Source organism: Hibiscus syriacus, unplaced genomic scaffold (genome assembly GCF_006381635.1).
Source record: "Hibiscus syriacus cultivar Baekdansim isolate YM2019G1 unplaced genomic scaffold, ASM638163v2 tig00110009_pilon, whole genome shotgun sequence".
NCBI lineage: Eukaryota > Viridiplantae > Streptophyta > Magnoliopsida > Malvales > Malvaceae > Hibiscus > Hibiscus syriacus.
The window spans coordinates 1615934-1627627 of NW_024062561.1; the positions used below are offsets into that span (position 1 = coordinate 1615934).

Below are 11694 nucleotides of genomic sequence, written 5' to 3' on the forward strand. Positions count from 1 at the left end.
ATCCAAGCATCTAATAACAAAATAAAGCATTATAATAATGTATTTAAACAGTAATCAATAGCTTATACCAATTTGCATTTCAAACCCATATTTCTTACTTTATACGATTTGATCCCTTAATCGTTATAAACATCCAAGATGGTCCAAACAACATTCTAAAGATTACAAATTCAGCTATTTATCATGTCTAACCTCAAAATAAAATTTTCACAAAAATTTCCCTAATTTATTCATCATGGCCAAATATGAAGGGTCACTTTAGACTTGATTTCTAACTTGATTCAAGCATGGATTCCACTTTCAAAAATCATTTCCAATCATCTATAATCAATTTCGTATCAATTTCAATTCAAACAACCAAATTCCATAAGAACCCTAAGTGGTTGAAACTTATATATATTGATTCCAATGATTTCGTTCATCTTTCAAGCATGAAAATTATTCAACAACATCAACTACATCATAATCAAGCCTTTGATCATCAAAACCTAACCTCCCCTTCATTCATCCAATTCGAGAACTTAAGGTTTCAAGCATGGAAAATATGAACTAATGGTACCAAATGATCAAGAATTTCATCCAAATCACTAATAAATTGGCTTAAAAAAAAAGAATTTTTTTCTCTTACCTAAAAGAAGCTCATGACAATGAGAGATGAAGATGAAAAAGTCCTTGAATTTTCTTTACAAATATATTAAGCTTATTTGTCATGTTTTAATAATAAAATGAATTAAAAATTTATTTATTGCTAAACGACCATTTTGCCCTTGACATCTAAAGATATAAAACTTGCCACAAGTCAAATTTTTTTCATAAAATGGTCTAAATTAAACCAATAAGTTAGTTGTTACCAACTTTGCCAATGAAAATTTCTAAAATTACAATCTTGCCATTTTTCATCCCATGATCCTACTTTAACATGGAAAATCAACTTAAATCTAATAATCCATATTAAATCCTTCCAAGTTAAGACATGTAAATGAAATTATTAACCTTTCCTTATCATCCTTCAAAATATCTCAAAAATCCAATTCGATCAGATTATCCAAAATTTTCCCGATTTTATCGCTTTATAGCTTTTAATACAACATCTAAACAAAAAAATTGAAACCCACGAAAAAAACTCATTCTTGGGGTAAACTATTCATTTACTGGACCATATTACATAACTTTTTAAAATTATATTTTGGTCCCTAAACTTTTCCTAAGTTTATACTTTGGCCACTAAAATTTCAATTTATTCATTTTAAAATGTTGGGATATTACATAATTGTTGTCCATTTTATCTCAATAATTTTTTGCGTGTCAGCACAATTGGTAAATGGTCTTTACATTTTAGATCAAGATAATACCATTTATAACATAAATATACAAAGGTCAAAAACAAATGACTTAAATCAAACTTACCTTTGGCACTGTAGTTTAGGCTATATAAGTGAGAAATACATTTCAAACATCCACAAATATGGATTCCTATATTCATTTATTTTTAAACAATTTGATGTATGTGAATCCTGCTTATTGGGAAAAATAAACAAGGCTCCTTTTAATCGTAAAAGTGAGTGAGCAAGTGATTTATTGGGATTAATACATAGTGATGTGTGTGGACCAATGAATACACAAGCTACAGATGGCTTCCAATACTAAATTACATTTACTAATGACTTCAGTCGATATGGGAATATTTACCTTATTCGCCATAAATATAAAGCTTTTGAAAAGTTCAAAGAATTTAAAAATGAAGTACATAACCAATTAAGAAAGAGCAATAAGGCTTTTTGATTGGAATGAAGTACAACTTACACCACTTGGTACACCATAATAGAATAGAATTTCTGAGAGGAGAAATCAAACACTATTAGACATGGTTTGATCAATGATGAGTCACAGTGATCTTACGGCTTCTTTCTGGGGACATGCACTAGAAACAATTGCTTTCACATTAAGTCTTGCTCCATGTAAATCGGTTCAAAAGACACCATATGAGATACGGACTGGGAAGTGCCCCAATATGTCTTTTATGAAGATTTGGGGTTGCAAGGCTTATGTCAAACATCTTATGTCTACAAAAATAGAACCTAAATCTCAAAATGCATCTTTTTTTGATATCCTAAGGAAACTAAAGGATATTATTTCTTAAATCCTAGTGAAAAAAAAAGTGCTTGTTGCTAGAACGAAAGTTTTTCTTTGAAAGAGAAATTCTCTCGAATTAAGGGAATGGTAGAAACATTAAACTTTGAGAAGTTTAAGAATAATATATCATTGAATTGGAGGTTGAACAAGTTGTTGAGGAACAATCAACAAATTTATAAACACAATCACTGCGAAGGTCTGCAAGAGAATGCCATGTACTTGAGAGATATGGATTTATCGTTACCACACATGAAGACATACTTCTTATGGACCAATATGAGACTAGAACTTATTATGAAGCAATGTTAAGTCTAAAATATAAGAAATAGCTTGAAACCATGAGATATAAAATGGATTCCATGCCAGTAAACCAAGTATGGAGTTTGGTTGAACCACCTAAAGGGGTTAAACCTATATGGTGCAAATGAGTTTACAAGAAAACAAACTGACATGGATGGTAATGTAAAAACATTCAAGGGGTGATTGGTCGCTAAAGGTTTCCGACAAGTTCATGGTACAGACTATGACGAAATATTCTTCCAGTTGTTATGTTTAAATCCATTCAAATTTTTCTTGCAATAACGGCATTCTATGATTATAAAATCTAGAAAATAGACGTCAAAATAGTTTTCCTTAATGGGAAACTGGAAGAAAATGTGTATATGATGCAACCAGAAGGTTTTGTTACTCCAAGAGATGTTGGAAAGGTTTGTAAGCTACATAGGTCTATTTATGGATTAAAATAAGCTTGTCAAAGTTGGAATCTCTGTTTCAACGATGCAATCAAAGAGTTTGGTTTTATTAGAAATAAAGATGAGTCTTATGTTTATAAGAAGGATAGTGGGAGCATTGTTTACTTTCTAATCTTGTATGTAGATGACATACTCGTCATAGGAAATGATATACCTAGTTTATAGTTTTTCAAAACTTGGTTAAGTAGTTGCTTCTCTATGAAATATTTGGGTGAGGCAGCATATATCTTGGGAGTTATTATAGAGATAGACCAAGACGACTCATATGTCTGAGTCAAAGTACATACATAGATAAAGTGCTAAAAATGTTCAACATGAAAGAATCCAAGAAAGGATTTCTAACTATGAGACATGATATATTACTCTCGAAGGAAATGTGTCCTTCAACGCCACAAGAGAGAACAAATGAATAAGATTACATATGCTTTGGCTATTGGTTATATCTTGTATCCCATGATATATACTCAACCAGACATTTCGTATACTTTAAGCATAACGAGTCGGCATCAAATAAATCTTGGTGAAGGTCATTCGGTTGCAGTTAAAAATATCCTGAAGTACTTTAGAAGAACTAAGGATACATTTCTAGTATATGGAGGTGAATAAGAGTTTAGCATAAAATGTTATATGAATGCTAGCTTCCAAATTGACAAGGCTGACTTACTATCATAATCTATTTTTTTTATCTTAATCGAGGTTTTGTGAGCTAGAAACGTTTAAAACAAGACATAGTAGTTGATTCTACAATAGAGGTTGAATATATTGCAATTAGTAAAGTTAAAAAAGAGGTTGTTTGGATTAAGAAGTTCATATTCCAACTAGGGGTTGTTCTTATCATATCAGATATTATAGAACTATGTTGTGAAAATAATAGAGCTATTGCACAAGCAAAGGAACCTAGATCTAATCAATGATCCAAACATATTCTAAGGCACTTCCATCTTATTCGATAAATCATAGATCAAGGAGATGTGGAAATATACAGAGTACACACGGATGATAACATTTTTTATCCCTTAATGAAGCATTCGACACGACAAGTTGATATGAGATCATGAGATTATTGTACCGATATACTTTTCTTTACTGTGTTTATTGAATAAAGGTATTGACATCATTGTTTTTCAGTTATACTTATATTTCTTATATAAACTGAAAGATAATGAAGTCCATATAATAATATGATGGTTATTAAAAGATCCTTAATTGAGCAATATTATGGGCATGGATAATAATAATAATACATTCAAGGCTAACATATAGTTGATTCATGACAACAAGTTGTCATTGACATAGAGATTTCTGCATCAATACATGAGTATGTTGTTAGAGAACGACATATTGGATTGACCCACTATGAGCATATGTCCTGAATTATTATATAATTGTCACAGCATTGCTCATGGTGCTAACTACACAAATAATCTTTAGACTTGATATCATTATTATCTCTACATATATACTGTTAGTTTTGATATAGTTAAACATGCTCCGTAACTAGTCGTATTATATAGACTGATGTTGAACAAATTACAATATATGTAGTAGGATGTGAATGATCATGATAGGATATTTCCTTCCTTGAAAATAGAAATTATATCACATTCCACTTGATTGAGTGAGACTATAAATGCATGGCCATGCTCGAACAATTTGATATGAGATATCACAAGTTGTTCGTTTATTGTAGTCTACTCTATATATCAAGAAACATTAGATGAGTAGTACAAGTGTGACTATTTTAGGACTTATGCCTATTCTAGACATAAAGAACAAAATGATATAATACATATAGAAGCTAGTCACAAAGAGGTTATGGTGAACCATAACTTCTTGTAACTTAGATGAAAATGATATATTGTTCTGTGTTACTCATTGTTTGTAATGTTAATGGTTCTAATATTTCTACTGATGTTACAGGAACTTGTAGGGTCACACCCCAAGGTTGAAAATGAGCAAATTATAATTGAATTATTGACAACTCTCCAAAAAGGTTATCATATCAATCATTTGTACCTAGGTTTAGTTTGAACTTAAGCATGTTTAGAAGCATTTTAGGATTATTTTTGTTAAATTTTCATACATATTGTATCATGAGAAATTTTGTATATCTTGGACTTATTTTTATTTTTATTGTCGAAAAAGGTACAAAAATATTGCAGCTACAGATAATGTTGAATAGAGGCTGCAACAAGCGATGAGTCATCAAGTGCTTAGTAGAATATTCTGGAACGGGACAACTGGCTCGGACAATTGTTATCTCCAATCAGCACCTGATACGTGGACCAATTTCATTAGAGAGAGGATGGCTTCTTTCACCTATAAATAGGAGGGTCATTTGTTCGTTTGAGTATCAGTTTTTCTACAATTCACTCTGCAAATATTCTCCACAAATTCTCTCATCTTTTTCCAAGACTGCTTAAGCCGCTCATCCAATGGAGTGCTGCAACATCCAAGGAGAGGTTTTGTCGAGTAACATCAGCAATCAACCAAGATCACTTCAACTACACTTTCCCTCCACCTGAGATAGGGGAGTTGCTAGGATAGTTTGAATTTTTTTTATTTTATGGTTGTTATTAGATATAAACTTAGCTTTTGAATGGTTTAAGAAATTTTATCATCTCAAGAATTTTAATTCGTATATTTTAGAAATATACATATTAATATTCATGCTATATTTGTTGGCCTTGGGTTTGTGAGAAACAATATTACATATTGATATGTATGTTGCCAAGCATTTGGTATAGTTAATATATTAATCGTTTGATTTAGTGAAAGGTGATTCTAAATGATTAATTAAAATTAATATATGCTAGATACTTAGTGATGGATTTAAACACATGATTATAGTAAAAATTCCCCTTTATCATTATAATCCATTCGATGGTTGATCTTATGTTCTACTCAATGTTGTAGCATGACTTGGTTCCTTTATTATTGAAATTTACCCTTTTATAATTTGTCTTCTATTTCATGTCACTTTCAACAAAACACTTCTAACAACTCTTTTACATACTCTTAGCTCTTTGTGGGTTCGACATTCAAAACCTAGTAGCTTCCACTTTTATTACATTGATACGATAATTTATGTTTGTACTATACTATAGGATTTATTATCAGTATCAAGTTTTTGGCACCGTTGTTAAGGATCAATTGTTTGCATTAGTTTTTTATTTACATCTACTTACTTTGTTTCTTTTCTTTTCTATTTATTTTCTTTCATTCTTAACTTAGTACATTATTTTAATTATGATAGTGATAACCTAGTATCGTTAGATCCTGAAGTTGAAAGAACCTTCCATTATCATTGAAGATAAGCCAACCGTAATCGAGTCAACATGGGTGATCAAGAAAACAGTCACAATGTTATGGCACCATTACATCATGCTGAGGAATGAGAAATGCCACTTTGCATTAGAGCTGAGCAATAATCGTACTTCAACATGGATGACTACAACTGACCTTTTAAGGAGCATGTTTTTCCAACGCCGGGTGATCTACACCTTGGAATTGTGCAGCCAACAATCCAAGTTGCTAACTTTGAATTGAAGCCAATGAAGTTTCAAATGCTATAATCCATAGGGAAATATAGTTGTTCGTTTATCGAAGATCTGAGAGCACACCTTAGGGCCTTCATGGAGGTGTGTGATTTCTTTGTACAACAAGGAGTTCCTAAGGAAGCTTTAAAGCTTAAATTATTTTCCTTCCTCGCTGTGTGCTAAAGCTAGAGCATGGCTCAATTCCCTACCACTAGTTGTTATAGCATCTTGGAATAAACTAAACAAAATTTTATGGTACGATTCAATCTATCCAATATGAATGCAAAACTGAGTAATGACATGACCTCCTTCAAGCAACTTGAAGAAGAGAATTTGTATGAAGCTTGGGAGTGTTTTAAGAAGTTGCTGCAAAAGTGTCCAATACACGATTTTCCCCATTGGATGCAAATGGAGATGTTTTATAATGGGTTAAACATACATACTCGTATGGTGGTTGATTCTTCAGTAAATGGAGCACTGTTGGAAAAGTCACACAATGAAGCATATGACATATTGGAGAGGATTTCCAATAACTACTACTAATATACCAATGCAAGGAATATGTTTTCGAGACATAATGCTACAGCAACAAATACTGATGCTTTGAATTCAATGGCCTCCTAGATCATAGCATTGATTGATATAGTAAAGAAATTACAAAATTTGGGTGGCATGTATGAGGAAAAAGATGCATCTCATCACTCTTGTGTTTATTGTGATGATGACATAATTATGAAGAATGTTCATAAAACCCAAAATCTCTTTGCTTTGTGAGAAATTTAAATATGGTTGATAATGCCAACACTTATAGAAATCCATACAATGCCAGTTATAGAAACCATCTCAATTTGTCTTGAATGAGCCAAAACGTTACCACACGCAACATTGTGGAAACAATTAGCAGTAGCTTACAATCAGCAACAAATGATGCCATAACATCAACAACTAGTACAACCCTAACAAAGGTAAAATTCCAATCAAGTTGCCAAACTGAACTCACTTGAAGCTTTAATGAAGAAATATATGGTAAGCCAGTTAGCATCATTGAGGGTATTGGAGAACCAAGTGGGACAACTAGATAATGTTTTGAGCAATAAGCAGCTAGGGATGCTACCCAGCGATACTGAAGTTCCTAAGGCTCATGGGAAGGCGCATTACAATAAGCATTACAAAACCATCACCACACAAACTGGGATCCATCTTTTGAGACCCGCTACTGAAAATAAGAAGAAATGATGATGAGATGATGGCTCAACAGACCAAGGACAATGAGGTAGCAAAACATGTACCTATTCCAGATGTTGTTACAAGGGATACTGGACAAAGTAGTAATTCTAGGTCAACACCAATAGCATCACCCTAGATAATACCTCTTGTCATACCTATGATGCCATAGCACGTGCTAAATCAACCAAATCCAAGACCTCCACCACCATTTCCTCAAAGATTCAAGAAAACCAATGAGGATCAACAATTCAAGGTATTTATTGATGTACTTCGCCAATTGACAATCAACACTCCATTGATTGATACTCTAGAACAAAATCTGAAATACATCAAGTTCATGAGGGAAAAACTTTCCAAAAAGAAAATGATAGGTGAGTTCAAAATTGTTGCACTTACCGAAGGCTGTAGCGCCATGGCTACTAGCCAATTACCACAAAAAATCAAAGACTCATGGAGTTTTACTATTCCCTGTAGCATTGGTAATCAATTTTTCTATAAGTCTTTATGTGATTTAGGTCCTAGCATTAATCTTATGTGGTTTTTAATTTTAGGAAGTTTGGAAGTAGAGAAGCAAGGCCGAGAAGCAAGGCCCACCACCGTGACTTTGCAACTTGTCAATTATTCCATCGTATATCCTAGTGGAATAGTGGAAAACATACTTGTGCGAGTAGGTAAATTCATTTTCCCCACCGACTTCATTATATTGTATTGTGAAGCTGACAAAGATGTTCCAATCATTCTTGGTTGACCTTTTCTTGCTATAGGTGAGCTCTTATAGATGTTGAAAAGGGATAACCTAAAATGCATTTAAATGATGAATATATCACTTTTAATGTCTTAAAGAAATTTTCTTATATAGATGGTAATGTTAAATGCAATAACATTGATGTTATTGATGTTTATATGAAGGGGGCATTTGGAGGAAAGCTACAACATGAATGAAGTTGTTACTGCTAATGTTGTAGCAATCAAAGAACTAGAAGAAAATGAGGTGGCTAAAAGGAAATTTATGCAATAATTTGAATCCTTAAAAATTCTTAATCGACCTATTAAATAGCCAAAGATGTCAATAGAAGAGCCTCCTAAGCTTGAGCTTAAATCTTTGCCCGTGCATTTGAAATAGGCATTCCTTGGAGAAGATGAGACCTTGCCACTCATTGTTACAACAAAGCTCATAGCATCGTAAGCATATAGTTTGATTGCTGTTATGAACCAACATAAGAGGGCAATTGCTTGGAACATTACTAACATTAAAGGAATCAGTCCAACATTTTACATGCATAAGATTTTGCTGGAAAAACCTAATAATAATTTAATAGAGCAGAAAATATGGTTAAACCCAATCATGGAGGAAGTTGTTCATAAAGAAATTATTAAGTGGTTGAATGTTGGGATTATATACCCCATTTCTGACAGCAATTAGGTAAGCCCCATGTAATGTGTTTCCAAGAAGGAAGGCATCACTGTAGTAGCCAATGAGAAGAAGGAGTTGGTGCCTACACACACAACTACGGGCTGGTGAATTTCCATGTATTACCGAAAGTTTAATAAAGCTACAAAGGATAATCACTTTTCGCTGTCGTTCATTGGCCAAATGTTGGATCTACTTGTTAAAAAGATTTCTACTTCTTTCTTTATGGGTATAGAGACTATAATCATATTGACATAGCTCTTGAAGATCACTGTAAGACTAACTTTACTTGCCCATATGGAACTTTTGTATTTCAAATGATGACAATCGGTCTGTGGAATGGTCCAACAACATTTCAACATTGTATGATTACGATATTCTCCAATATGATTAAAGATTACTTTGAAATATTTATGGATGAATTCTTAATTTTTGGGTAAGACTTTCATTAATGCCTTGCTAATTTGGTTGTTGTTTTAAAGCGATGTGAAGAAACCAACTTAGTTTTGAATTTGAAAAAATGCCACTTCATGGTGACTGAAGGTATAGTGTTGTGGCATCGTATTTCTCAATGCGACATTGAAGTAAAGAAATACAAATTTGAAGTTATTAATAAATTGCCTCCTCCCACCAATGTGAAGGTCGTAAGGAGTTTTCTAGGACATACAGGCTTTTACCGAAGTTTCATCAAAGACTTTTCTCTAATTGCCAAACCCTTTTGCTCATTACTGAAGCAAAATAAGAAGTTCGTGATAGATGTTGAAGTCCTTAAATCCTTTGAGACCATTAAATCAAAGTATGTCAATGCTCATATTATTATAGCACCAGACTGGAGTTTACCTTTTGAATTGATGTGTGATGCTAGCGACCATGTGCAGTGCTGGAGCAACACAAAGAGAGAGTCTTCCATGTTATTTATTATGCTAGCTATGGGTGTTCATGGTCGGTTAACCGTACTATTAAGTTTAAACGGTCGATTAACTATTATAACAATTATTAAATTTTGTTAACCATAACCTAACCATTAAGTATTAGTTAACCATTAGCGGTTAATATTTATTAATGGTTCGATTATAGGATAGCCTATGTTTAACCTATTACAATATTTTCAAAACATAACACAACTTAAAATTTTATTAAATTTACAACGATATACACATATATATTTTTATAAATCTTATTTATTTTTAAATTTATTTTATTTTATAGAAATATATATTAAGAGGTATCTTTCTTTTTTTATAATTTAAAATATTACATGTATTTTTATATTTTATCATTTAAAATCATGTATTTCTTTCATATATGTTTGATTTAATGTGCTCCTATATAAGATAAAAATGATAACTAAAAAATAGGAGGAATCATTTTGATTTTATTTCTAATTCTATTCTCTTGAAAATATAATTAATTAATTAATTATAATTCATTAACGGTTAACAAATAGTTAACCATTTATAAAAATTCATTAACCGTAACCATAATCGTTAACTGATATTTTTAGCGGTTCGGTTAACTGAAACTGTTAAACCTTAACGGTTCGGTTAGTTAATCTATAAAGTATAGCGGTTACATCGATTAATCATTACAGTTAACGGTAACAGATTAATTTGAACGCCCCTAATGCTAGCCAAACACTAATTATACTCAGGTCAATTATACCACAATCGAAAAAGAATTGCTTGTTGTCGTGTTTTCTTTTAACAAATTTAGCCCATACTTGGTTGTAACCAAGGTAATTGTTACCATTCAGCTCTCCACAATCGAAAAAGAATTGCTTGTTGTCGTGTTTTCTTTTAACAAATTTAGCCCATACTTGGTTGTAACCAAGGTAATTGTTACCATTCAGCTCTGAAGCATTTATTTGCTAAGAAAGACACTAAACAAAGATTGATTCTGTGGGTAATACTTCTTTAGGAATTTGACATTGAAGTCCGAGATAAAAATGGATCTAAAAACCAAGTGGTTGATCATTTGTCCCGCTTGGAATCCGGAAGTGAGGAAGGCAAAACACTTGTGATATCATATGTCTTCCCCGATGAGATATTGATGGCCATCGATCCTCTACCATTATATGTAGATTTTCTGAATTATTTAGTTAGTGGTATACTGCCAACAGATCTTAATCATCAAGGTCAAAAGAAGTTAGTGCGAGATATTAAATCCTACTTTTGGGAAGATTCCTACCTCTTCAGGTAATATAACGACCAATTTTTAAGATGTGTTCCCGAGAGTGAGAAGCAAAGCATTTTGCATTATTGCCACATCACACCATACGATGGACACCTTGATGGCATGCGTACAACAACAAAAGTCCTTCAGTGTGGTTATTATTGGACATTGTTATTCAAGGATGCTAATGACTTCTTGTAGCATTGTGATCGCTTCCAGAGAACATGTAACATTTCTCATTGTAATCAAATGCCAATATAGCCTATACTGGAAATTGAAATCTTTGATGTTTGGGGATTAGATTTTATGGGAACATATCCATCATCTTCTAACAACCTCTTCATTCTTGTTGCTTTAGACTATGTGTCTAAATAGGTTGAAGTTATAGCATTTCCATCAAGTGATGCCAAAGCAGTTATGTGATTCCTACACAAGGATATATTTAACCGGTTTGGAACAT

At 32.4% G+C, this 11694-nt stretch overlaps 1 non-coding gene across 1 annotated transcript; it reads right to left on the reverse strand.

The window, feature by feature from the left end:
• Window positions 1-6709: 6709 nt before the first annotated feature.
• On the reverse strand, window positions 6710-6816 carry LOC120212294. Its single transcript, XR_005524680.1, has one exon. It is a non-coding gene; the product is annotated as a small nucleolar RNA R71 (small nucleolar RNA).
• Between the last annotated feature and the right edge of the window lie 4878 nt (window positions 6817-11694).